Genomic DNA, 12,326 nt, shown 5'->3' on the forward strand with positions numbered 1-12,326 from the left:
ATCAGATTCAATTACATTAGGTACAAAGTGTTCACAATTACATTAGCAGAACTACGTGTATACAATGATAGTCATTATAGGATTTCTTTAAACTAATCTAAGCAGACCTCTGTGTCTCTTCTGACCATAGACACCTTTACACCCATCTGTGGATTTGAAGATATAAACAAAGGAAGAAGATGGCTGAAGCACCATCCAACTTTGCCTAATTGCAAGTTTATATAATAGGCAATTACAACCGTGTATATAGGGTAAGAAACTTGTTAAAAGAAAGTTGTGCATTGGTATTAAGCATAGAAACATAGAATGTGACAGCAGATAAGAACCATTCGGCCCATCTAGTCTGCCCAATTTTCTAAATACTTTCATTACTCCCTGGCCTTATCTTAGAGTTAGGATAGCCTTATGCCTATCCCACGCATGCTTAAACTCCTTCACTGTGTTAACCTCTACCCTCTCAGCAGGGCCGCCATCAGGGGGTGACAACCACTCACTTAGGGCCACTCGATGGGCCCTGTATCTTAAGGGGCCCGGTCAGCGCTGCGGCCGTGCAATAGCGTGACCGGGCCCCTTAAAAAAAATCTCAGCCGCAAAGTACTGCTGGGAGGAAGTGGCCGTCACTTCCTCCCAGGTCCCTCCACTCAGCGCCGCGCGGGAGGGAAGAAAGACAACCGCCGCTGGAGCCACGCCGACTCCCATCAGCCACAGCCTTCCACCTGCAAAAAAAGGTAAGAAAAATTAGCTGTATTTGTGTATGTTAGTATGTATCTATGTCAGAATGTTTGTATGTCTGTATGTATGTCAGAATGTCTGTATGTCTGTATGTCAGTATGTCTGTATGTCAGAATGTCTGTATGTCTGTATGTCTGTATGTCTGTATGTCTGTATGTCAGAATGTCTGTATGTCAGAATGTCTGTGTGTATGTCAGAATGTCTGTATGTCTCTATGTCAGTATGTCTGTATGTATGTCAGAATGTCTGTATGTCTGTATGTCAGAATGTCTGTGTGTATGTCAGAATGTCTGTATGTATGTCCGTATGTCTGTATGTATGTCAGAATGTCTGTATGTCTGTATGTCAGAATGTCTGTGTGTATGTCAGAATGTCTGTATGTCTGTATGTCAGAATGTCTGTGTGTATGTCAGAATGTCTGTATGTCTGTATGTCAGAATGTCTGTGTGTATGTCAGAATGTCTGTATGTCTGTATGTCAGAATGTCTGTGTGTATGTCAGAATGTCTGTATGTCTGTATGTCAGAATGTCTGTGTGTATGTCAGAATGTCTGTATGTCTGTATGTCAGAATGTCTGTATGTCTGTATGTCTGAATGTCTGTGTGTATGTCAGAATGTCTGTATGTATGTCAGTATGTCTGTATGTATGTCAGTATGTCTGTATGTATGTCAGAATGTCTGTGTGTATGTCAGAATGTCTGTATGTCAGAATGTCTGTGTGTATGTCAGAATGTCTGTGTATGTCAGAATGTATGTATGTCTGTATGTCAGAATGTCTGTGTGTATGTCAGAATGTCTGTATGTCTCTGTCAGTATGTCTGTATGTATGTCAGAATGTCTGTGTGTATGTCAGAATGTCTGTATGTCTGTATGTCAGAATGTCTGTGTGTATGTCAGAATGTCTGTATGTCAGAATGTCTGTGTGTATGTCAGAATGTCTGTATGTCTGTATGTCAGAATGTCTGTATGTCTGAATGTCTGTGTGTATGTCAGAATGTCTGTATGTATGTCAGTATGTCTGTATGTATGTCAGTATGTCTGTATGTATGTCAGAATGTCTGTGTGTATGTCAGAATGTCTGTATGTCAGAATGTCTGTGTGTATGTCAGAATGTCTGTGTATGTCAGTATGTCTGTGTGTATGTCAGAATGTCTGTGTGTGTCAGTATGTCTGTGTGTATGTCAGAATGTCTGTGTGTATGTCAGTATGTCTGTGGTTATGTCAGTATGTCTGTGTGTATGTCAGAATGTCTGTATGTCAGTATGTCTGTATGTATGTCAGTATGTCAGTATGTCTGTGTGTATGTCAGTATGTGTGTATGTCAGAATGTCTGTGTATGTCAGTATGTCTGTATGTATGTCAGAATATCTGTGTATGTCAGTATGTATGTGTGTATGTATATATGTATGTATGCCAGTATGAATGAATGTATGTCTGTGTGTATGTATGTAATGTCGGTGTATGCATGTGTAAGTCCTCATGCATGTGTGTCTGTATGTATGTTAGTATGTGTCTGTCACTATGTATGCCTGTGTGTCTGTATGTGTGTGTATGTCTCAGTATGTGTGTATCAGTACGTATGCCTATATGCGTGTATTTCTGTTTCAGTATGTGTGTCTGTTAGTATGTATCTTTGTGTGTGTGTGTCTGTGTCCTTTTGTATCAGTGTGTGTTTTTGTGTCTGTGTGTGTGTATTCCTGTGGGCGGGATTTGGAGGCGGACCCTGTGGGCGGGATTGAAGGCAGGCCCCAGGGGGCCTAGACCCTGAGCTGAATTAGGGGCCCCAAAATTTCTGGTGGCGGCCCTGCCTCTCAGTAAAGTAATACTTCCTGATATTATTTTTAAACCTTTGTCCCTCTAATTTAAGACTATGTCCTCTTGTTGTGGTAGTTTTTCTTCTTTTAAATATAGTCTCCTCCTTTACTGTGTTGATTCCCTTTATGTATTTAAATGTTTCTATCATATTCCCCTGTCTCGTCTTTCCTCCAAGCTATACATGTTAAGATCCTTTAACCTTTCCTGGTAAGTTTTATCCTGCAATCCATGAACCAGTTTAGTAGCCCTTCTCTGAACTCTCTCTAAGGTATCAATACCCTTCTGAAGATATGGTCTCCAGTACTGCAGTCTTTCCAAGCAGGTAGATTGATGTGTTTGCTTTGATAAGGCCAATCTCGAGACGTGCATGGTTCTTGGTTTTAAAGCAGTCTGGTAAAAAGTAATATTCCACTGGTGGACCTTTGTTCAAAATGTCTTGCAACAAACATGTTTCCTCTAGAACAGCACTGTATTAGATCCATCCATCCTGACCAGTTTCCAAGTCACTGCCAATGAAAAGCATCCCTACAACATAATGCGCCACCACCATGGCTTTCTCAGAGTGAAGACAATGTTGACTTTGCACCACACATAGTATTTAGCTGGTTGATCTTATCAGATCAGAGGACCTTTTCCATGTTTGCGCTTTCCTTTACATCTTTTGTCATACTCCAAATGGGATTAGATTCCCCCCAGGCCCCCTAGCAATTGCCTTCTTGTTGACACTTGTCCATGAAGCCCATCATTGTTTAGGACTAGGTTAGCGTTGCTCTAGTTCCATAACACAATTGACAGTGCTCTAGGAGGGATTGTGGCAAAAGTAACCTCGCCACTGGTTTTTGGAGGGGCCTGTTTGCCAGCCTCCTGCCCTGCGACTATGCCCCTGGGATGTATTGCCCTTTAACTGCATTTGGGCATAATGGATTTGTGTAATGCTGTTCCTGGCCCCCTGAAATACTGGAGCAGTGTTACAACTTTAAACTTGCACTTCGAATGCAGTCGAAGTCGTCGAAGTGGCCGCCATTCGACAAACGAACACGTGGCGGCGGCCATTTTAACTTAGTCAAACGCGGTCAGCGGTGTGTGCAACCAAATCTATGGAACTGTTTGCGGCTACCCAATTGCACGAACACCGCTGACCCGTACCTTCTTCGACACCGCGGCTGGGGACTAAGTCCCGTTCGAAGATTCGAACGCACAGCCCAAATCCATGGAACGGTTTTGGGCATGAAAATGTGCTTGCGGTCGGTCATAAAGGACTTCCAGCTAACTCTTTAACCCCTGGATGGAATTGGCTGAATTTTGGATATGTGTGTAAGTAAAGTGTGCTGATTAATAATATGAAGATTGAATGTATAGTTTTAAAGTTATAAAAATGTATAAGTTTTAGCTTGGAAATAATTGAGGAGATACAGTAAGAAACTCAATTATCTCCCAAGCAGAGGGGAGGGAATATGTGGGATGTAACCGATATCTGATTGGTTAATGCCTAATTGCCTGTGGGCGTCTCCCTTGCAGAGGAGCACTGCATAAAAGCAGAGTACCTGTCATTAAACATCAGAGTTTATCTTCACCCTCAATCTAGAGTCCTGTCTCTTATTTGGGGAATTGCTATATCACTACAAGGGATTGCTATGCTCTGCAGGCTCCCTTTGCTAATCACTACTAAGCTCTTTTAAGAGCTTGTTCCTGCTTCACTCTCTTGGAGGAGAGGGTTGTGGGGTCTGCGGTGGTTGTGGTGTCTGCGGAGCGCTTGGAGCCCTCTGTAAGCGCTAGGAGCATCCTTCAACGGAGGTACCCAATCGGGGTGCCAGGTGATCCGTTACAGGGATGTTCACAGTTCAATACTGAAATGAGAACTTTATCTCAGACTTATATTGCTAACTCTTTGTAATTCTTTTTATAAGCAAGCTTGTTTACATACACTACATGGTCTAAATGTGGACACCTGACCATCACATCTACATGTCCTTGTTGGATATCCCATTCTAAATCCATAGGCATTAATATGGGTTTCCCACCACCTCTTTCAAGGCTATACCACAACACTTTGGATGTTGTCTGCAGGAATTTGTGCCCTTTCAGTCAAAAGTGAATTTGTGAAGTTTAGCACTCCTGTGGGATGAGAAGATCTGACTTGCAATCAGCAGTCCTACTCATCCCAAGAGTGCTCAGTGAGGTTGACATCAAGGTTCTATACAGGCCACGCAGTTCATCCACACCAAACTCATCAGACCATGTCTTCATGGACCTCACATTGTGCATCAGGGTTAGTCATGCGGAAACAGGAAATGGTCTTCCCAAAACAGCTATCATGAAGTTGGCAGCTCCCAGTTTTTTAAAATATACTTGTATCAGGTAGCAATAATTTGACCCTTTACTAAGGTGCCTAGCACAAACCATGAAAAACAGCCACAGAGCATTTTCCTCATCTACCAATATTTACAGTAGGCACTGCGCATACCAGTAGGCAGGGCTGTCCTGGCATTTGCAACATACCCAGATGTTTCCATTAGATTGTCATATAGTGAAGGATGATTAAATGTTTCCAGAGAACATATGTCCCTTGCCCCAGAGGCCAATAGGGTTGTGCTTTACAAAAGTGATGCAATGAAAGATAGCCAGTGCACTGGCATCAGGGTCATGGGCGCTCAAGGATCATTGATGCATGTGAGGAGCAAAGGCTTGCCTGTTCAGTTTGATCACACAGAAAAGCGACTGTAGCTCAAATTGCTGAAACACCTAATGCTGGTCATGATAAAAAGGAGTCAGAACACACAGTGTATCACAGTTTGCTGTGTAGGGGGCTGTGGAGCCGCAGATTGGTCAGAGTTTCCAAGATGACCCATGTCCACCGCCAAAAGCATCTTCAATGGAGACATGAGCATGAGAACTGGACCATGGGACAATGAAAGAAGGTTGCGTGGTCTGAGGAACCATGTTTTCTTTTAGATCAGGTGGATGACTGCGTTTACCTGGGGAAGAGATGGCAATAGGATGCAGGTTAGTGGAGGTAGTTTTATGCTCTGGGCAATATTCTGTTGGGAAACCTTGGGTCCTGGCATTCATGTCGATGTGATTTTGACATGTACAACTTTTATAGAGATTGTTGCACACCATGTACACCCGCTATTGGAAATGGTGTTCCCTGATGGTAGTAGCCTCTTTCAGTAGCATAATGCACCTTGTCACACTGCAAAAATGGTTCAGGAATGGTTTGAGGAACATGACAAAATGTTCAAGATGTTGTCTTGGCCTCCAAATTCCCCAGATCTCAATCCAATTGAGCATCTGTGGATTTGCTGGAACAACAAATCCGATCCACCTCACAACTAACAGGACTTAAATTATCTGCTACTAATGTCTTGCTGCCAAATGCCACAGGACACGTTCAGAGGTCGTGTGGAGTGCATGTCTCAATGCATCAGAGCTGTTTTGCCAGCACAAGTGGGACCAACACAGTATTAGGCAGAGACATTTAATGTTGTGATGAGTCAGTTTACATTGTGCTAGCAAAATGTTCAAATTATAATTATCGGGGGGCGGGGCCGGACCGCCTGGCCGGACGGTCGCAGGCAAGAGAAGCTCCTGCTACATGACTCAAAAAACACTAAAAACCTACATTTCTCGCCAGAAAAACTGACCGACAGCAACACTGACCAGAGCAGAAGGCCGGCTGATACCAGGGAGAGGCTGGCTTACCAAGCTGCAGTCCCCTGGAGGAGAATACTCCGTGGTCCCATCTGGGGCCTTCTCCGGCGGTGAGTGGGGCGGACGGCCGCCGCCCCACTATCCTGCCATACAGCGCCTAGCCTGGGGCCTGAACCTGGGCGGACCCGGCCCTGTTTCCCCCCCCCCATGGACCGGGGGGGTGATCCCGGTCCCCACCCGGAGATCTGACCACCGGAGCTCAAAGGTACCGCTACCACAATCGAGGGCCCGACTACAACACCTAAGATGGCGGCTGCCGCGTGCGCCGGAGTCCTCAGAGGGGCCTACCTTTCAGCGGAGCCCGAAACACTCTGCGTGACCGACAAGCACGGGCTCATGGGACCAGAGGAACTGGTGGCTCTGCCTCATCGCTGCCCAACAGGCAACCTCAAACCTGCACACGCCACGAGACAGGCGAGCAGCAGCGGAGGCCTAAACGGAAGCCTGCCTCAAGTTACACACACCGCCCGACCCACAGCTAACAACAACCCTACGACAGCCAGGAAAGATGGCGGAGAATCGCACTGCCCGTATTCCGGCACAGAATGGCGAAACTACAAATGCAGACGTAACAAAGAGCAGGAGAGCAGCCATACCCCGGATAAAAGACCCACCTCAACGACTCCCATCATGCCCAGAGATCTACCGCACCGAACCCCCACCGCAAGACTCTGAACTGGCCACAGTGAGACCTGCTGGCGACAAGCACTTGGTGATCATAGGACTCTGGGCACAACGCTAAGCCCACTAATAGGCGCACATAATCTGCAGCCGGTGGACTCCCTCTGGGTGGTAATACCCTCATTTATCCTGTATCTAAATTCGCCTGCAAGGCTAAGTCCCAATGCATATGTGTGTACAGTCTGTTTTTAGCTAGTCTAAGTTTAATTTTGTCACTATCTAGAGTCGGAATTGTATGTGTATGACTACTGGATCAGGCAGACTACAACTGTGCATATTGCATATTGTGACTAACAAGCGTCTAGTTTACTTGAAAATAGCACATATACGCAATCTTGAGAACTTCAGCCTACATTTAAGTGTTACTAAATCTGACATACTCACTACTAGCATAGCATGCTTAATGTAAAATGCTAAATATACACATTCTGTTGTTTTCATGTCCTTTTTTAAAAAAACAAAACAATTTGTGTTGTTTAACCTAACATGGGCAGCAACTGATAATTCTACTGCAAAACTATCTTCCTGTTTTTTTCTCTTGATGTTAATAGAATCTCAACTTATACAATGCCTAACCAGCGTGATTTAAGCGTGTTCATATGTATGTATAAAAAAAAAAAAAAATAGTGCACCGTACTACTATACCCTAAGGCTCTTTATGCTATGTGATCTTTGTTTTGTTTTGAAATACGCACGTGGATTGCCTTTGGGGTACCAAGTGCCTGTATGTTACCCTCATGTGCACTGCAAAAATAAAGAATAAAAAAAAAAAAAAAAAAAAAATTATAATTATCATGTATTATAAAATAGAAAAAAAACAGACTCCGCCACGTATCAATCAAGCTCTGTTATAAATATGCCACTGAGTTGACCAACCAGGAGAGCAGGACTACAGGCTTCATAAAGGCAGTTTTTCTGCTCTCTGGCATTTCAATGTGTATATGCTATGGTTCCAATGTTTACTCCCTAGCCGGTGCTTCCTGCATGTAGGAACAGTATGCATGATGTCACTCCATTCAGACACTTGCAGGAGGTTTTGCTCTGCCTAGGGAAGCGTCTCCAATCAGAGCATATCAAACCACAGTGAAAGCATTACAGGAAGTGACTGTTACATTAAATGGACACTACTCTGCCCAAATACAACATAAATAAAATCACTGTTTAGTAGATATACCCCCAAATGAAAACATGCAAGTATTTAACAATGCATTTTTTAATTGAGGGTTTATCTAAAAAACACTTGCAAAACCTGCAGACATCTTGTCTGCAGCCTTTGCAATCTCTTTTAACCCCATCCAGGTTTTCTGTGGCTGTGCAATCACAGACTGCCCAATGCAGCTCAATGAGAAGTATGTGCAAGGCATTAACTCTGAACAATTTCTGCCTCTTGAGAGTAGCTCCACTGAGCTAACTAAACCAGGAAATAATAACCAATAATCTGATTGATAGCCCAGGGGATGTAACCAGGTTAATTTAGAAAAGTGTATATTTTCCATTGAAATCTTTTTGCAAAATGAAAAAAATAGGGCACATTCTTCATAATAAAGCATTTTAGCAAGCTAAAGTGCTTTAGGACTCTGGAGTGTCCCTTTAATTTAATTTAATACTCACAGAGCTGTATCCATAGTTATGCTGGAACTGAGGTTGCTTTACATTGGATATATAAATTATCTAAAATATATTTATTGCATATAGAGGTGATTTCAGTTAAACTGAATCAGCCATGGCAGGTTCACTTTGAAGGACACTGTTTTTAATATAGATTATTTGTTAAATGAGAAAATCACATCAATACTGTGACAGAGCTCCTGTATCCTCGCCAAAGTTCCCCTAGCACTGGGAAAGAGTTGCCCCACTGACTATAGCTTTCCCCCAAACACCAGTCAAGACTTAGAGAAGGGGTAAAACAACAACTCTTTATTTTGACAAGGTACACATATTTATAGGGACAATCACAACCAGGGGTCCCTCTTAAGAGAGCGCTCAGGCGGCTGCAGCATTTAAAGGGGCGTCCGGGCCCCCTGATGGCAGGCCCCCCCCCCGGCCGGGCCCTCGGACCATGTCCGAAGTGCCCGACCGGTCAGTCCGCCCCTGATAGTATCACATTAGGTAGGCATTAAGGAATGCATAAGGTTATATGAATAGGATGCTTCACAACATGCTAGATATACAAGATCGAGCTAAGCCTACTACTGTGGTTGCCCCTAGGTGACAATGCTGCATAACAGGCAAGAGTTGCAGGAGTTAATGACAGAGAAATGCACTGTATCCATATAACATAAACATGACAACGTGGTGCTTATCTGAGCTGTTAAGGTACGATAGATGTAGCTTAGATCCATTATTGTAGATCATTAGAGAGTCAGAGGTAATATAAGCTTTCGAACTGAGAAGCAGGTTAAGAAACCCCACTGGGTAGAAAATACAGGACATACAATAGATGTACTAGTATATAATAAACAAGCTTGCTCAATTTTTGAAGACACTGACATAGTGTCTAGGCACTCACTTATACATTTCTAGTGCAGCTTGGGATGTTTTTCTAATCGAACAGGATGTAGACATGGAGTATGGTCTTATATAAGATAGATGTTCAGGCTCTATATGCTGTAAGCTGCACACCTTCATAATATACAGGCTATGTCAGTGTGCCTGAGTTGATGCCACTGGATGATGAGTATTAACAAAGGTAACAAAAATTAGAAAAAACATATGTAACTAAAAAGAGCAAAAATACAAGAGGTATCATACAGTTCTGTTCACCCTATGCCTCGGTTGGGCCATGGCAGAAAGTTCTTCCCCATATCAGGATCAGCATCCCTTCCCTCTGGCTTTAGCCTTGGTAGGTGTAACTGGATACCACCCTGCCGGTTGCCTGTTGCGGGTCTATCACTCGCTTGGTTCGGTTGTAATAACTCTGGTGTCGCTACTAGATGCGCTGCTCCAGCTCCCAGTCGCAGCATAGTGGCTAACTGGTCAGAGGTGCTGCATTTTGGCATGCTGCTGGGGCCTTGGGATTGTCCGGTTTGCTTGTCACCGCTTGTGTAGATGTGGGTGTATGTGCCCGGGTTGGCGCGGTCTGCTTCCCGCCTGCGTGTTTGTCCGTGCTTGCTCCGGCGGACGCTCGCCTGAACGGTATGCTGTGGGACACCGTAGTAGCGACTGCGGGTCGCCGGGCGGATCCACGAGGCCACTGTCCGTGCCGCTTGATGGTAGGGCATACCCCGGCCGCACAGCATCTTGTAGAAAGCCGAGCAGAGCTGGTCGAGGGCCTCCAGGGAGTTAGGCTTCAGACCGCTGCTCGTGGTCTCACTCTGTGGCTTTTGACGGACGGCCATCTTGGACGCGCTCCGACTGCCCCGTGCTTCTTCCGTGTATTTATTTCAGCTCGCTTGTTGTCTTTGTTAGTCCGCTTGTCTTGCGGGGACCGGGATGACCCCCACCGGTCCGGGGGGGTTAGGAGGTCAGCTGTGGTTGCTGGGGTATCCGGCGTCGGAGAGAGCGGCCACCTCTCCCCGGCTCCCGCTCCTACAGGCCTCAGATTGCTTGTCGCTCAATATGCCCCGACAGGCTCCCAAAGGGTATCCCCTGAGACCTCAGTGCACCCCCAATGTGGGTAGCACACCTCGGGGTGTCGTTGGGCTGTATAGCCGCCGTTATTGCCTTCAGTTTCTCTCGCCCGCCAGGAGCTCTTACCCCGTGCGTCTGTTCGGCATGGCGGTTAGACTCCGCCCCCGGGTCACACATTAAGGGACCCATCGGGTGGGCCATGCTGTTAGGGCCACACGATGGCTATGGATTTCCAGGGGACCCGGTCAGCGCTTTAACAGCGCGACCGGGCCCCCTGTGATGACATCAGCCACTGGGAGGAAGTGACAGCCCCATTCACTCCTCCCAGCAATAACACAGAGCCCGCGCGGGAGGAAGGAACTCTGACTCCCATCAGGCTGAGCTACCACTAGACCCCAGGGAAGTCAAAACATTTTGTGTTTGTGTATGTGTGTCTGTCTATGTGTATGATGTGTGCCTGTATGTATATGTGTGTCTGTGTATCAGTTTGTCTGTATGGCGGGGATAGACGTATGTGGGGTGGGAAGGGGGGGGGGGGGGCAGGGCAACTTTTGCACTGGGGCCCCATGGTTTCTAGTAGTAGGTGCCAGTCATAAACAAGAAGTTGCTCCGCTTCCATGGAAGGGGACTCACCCTAATTTTTTGTGTTTTCATTAGCCCTCCGCCTCCTTTACATTGTTGTTTCCCTCCAATTAGCACCTTTGTTGTCCAAGTGTAGCAATTATGGTCATGGAGAGTTGTACCAGGCCGCTGTCGGACCTTAGGACAAGTGGGAGTTCCAGGCAGTTGGTGTGTATTTCAGACTTTTCCTGGCCAACATGAACAGCTCCCAAGAGTGGTAAATAGGTGCTCTGCTGCATGGAGGTTGATGAGCTGATGGAGGTGAAGGCAAGGGTGTGAAACAGTTCTTTTAGGAGGAGGTGCATAGAGTCCTGCACCAGTTGTTTATGCAATCAGAACAGGCTCTGCCACATCTACCTTTAGTATATAACAGGACTCTTCAGCCATATGCATACACCTTGGGTCAGACAGTGTTTGTGTTTTATTATTATTATTGCCATTTATATAGCGCCAACAGATTCTGAAGCACTTTACAATATTATGAGTGGGGGGATTTAAGTATAAATAGGACAATTACAAGAAAACATACAGGAACAATAGGTTGAAGAGGACCATGCTAAACGAGCTTACATTCTATTCTGGGAGGCCATAAGCTTTCCTAAAAAGATTTTTTTTTTTTTTTTAAATTTGACAATAGCGTGTCACGCGACACATAACAACATATCAACATCAGCATCCCACGGGTGGCTGTGGGGGTGTGAGCAAGCATTTGCAACTTGGGTGTGTTAAGGATAATGCAGCTTATTTTCGAGGTACAGCCCCTGGTGCTTTACCAGGTACCTTACCAGATCTCCATGTTTGCCAAAGCTCCCAAGTTCACTGCTTGGGAAGCATCCATCTCCTTGCTATCAATTTCTGCACCGTCAAGGCTATGTGTAAGGTCAACTTTCTAGCGTGTTGGGGCATTTCTCTAGGGGGATCCAGCAGTAGACACACCTGTCGGGTGAATGGGGGAGAGCTTTGTGTGGCTTCTCAGATCAATGCATGGACTTAAGTCCAGTAAGGAAGTAGCCGTGGGCAGCTTCACCATATATGGTGCATTGAGCCCTCTGCTGCGTGGCATCTCCAGCAAAGTGGTGAGGTGGAGCGGAAGATCTTGTGCAGTCTGGTCGGCACTAAGTAACACCGGTATAACATTTTACGGTGTAGTTCAACGTGAGAGGTGGATTGTAGTAGCTTTAGAGGGTCGGACAGGA

This window comes from Pelobates fuscus, chromosome 3 (genome assembly GCF_036172605.1).
Source record: "Pelobates fuscus isolate aPelFus1 chromosome 3, aPelFus1.pri, whole genome shotgun sequence".
Lineage (NCBI taxonomy): Eukaryota > Metazoa > Chordata > Amphibia > Anura > Pelobatidae > Pelobates > Pelobates fuscus.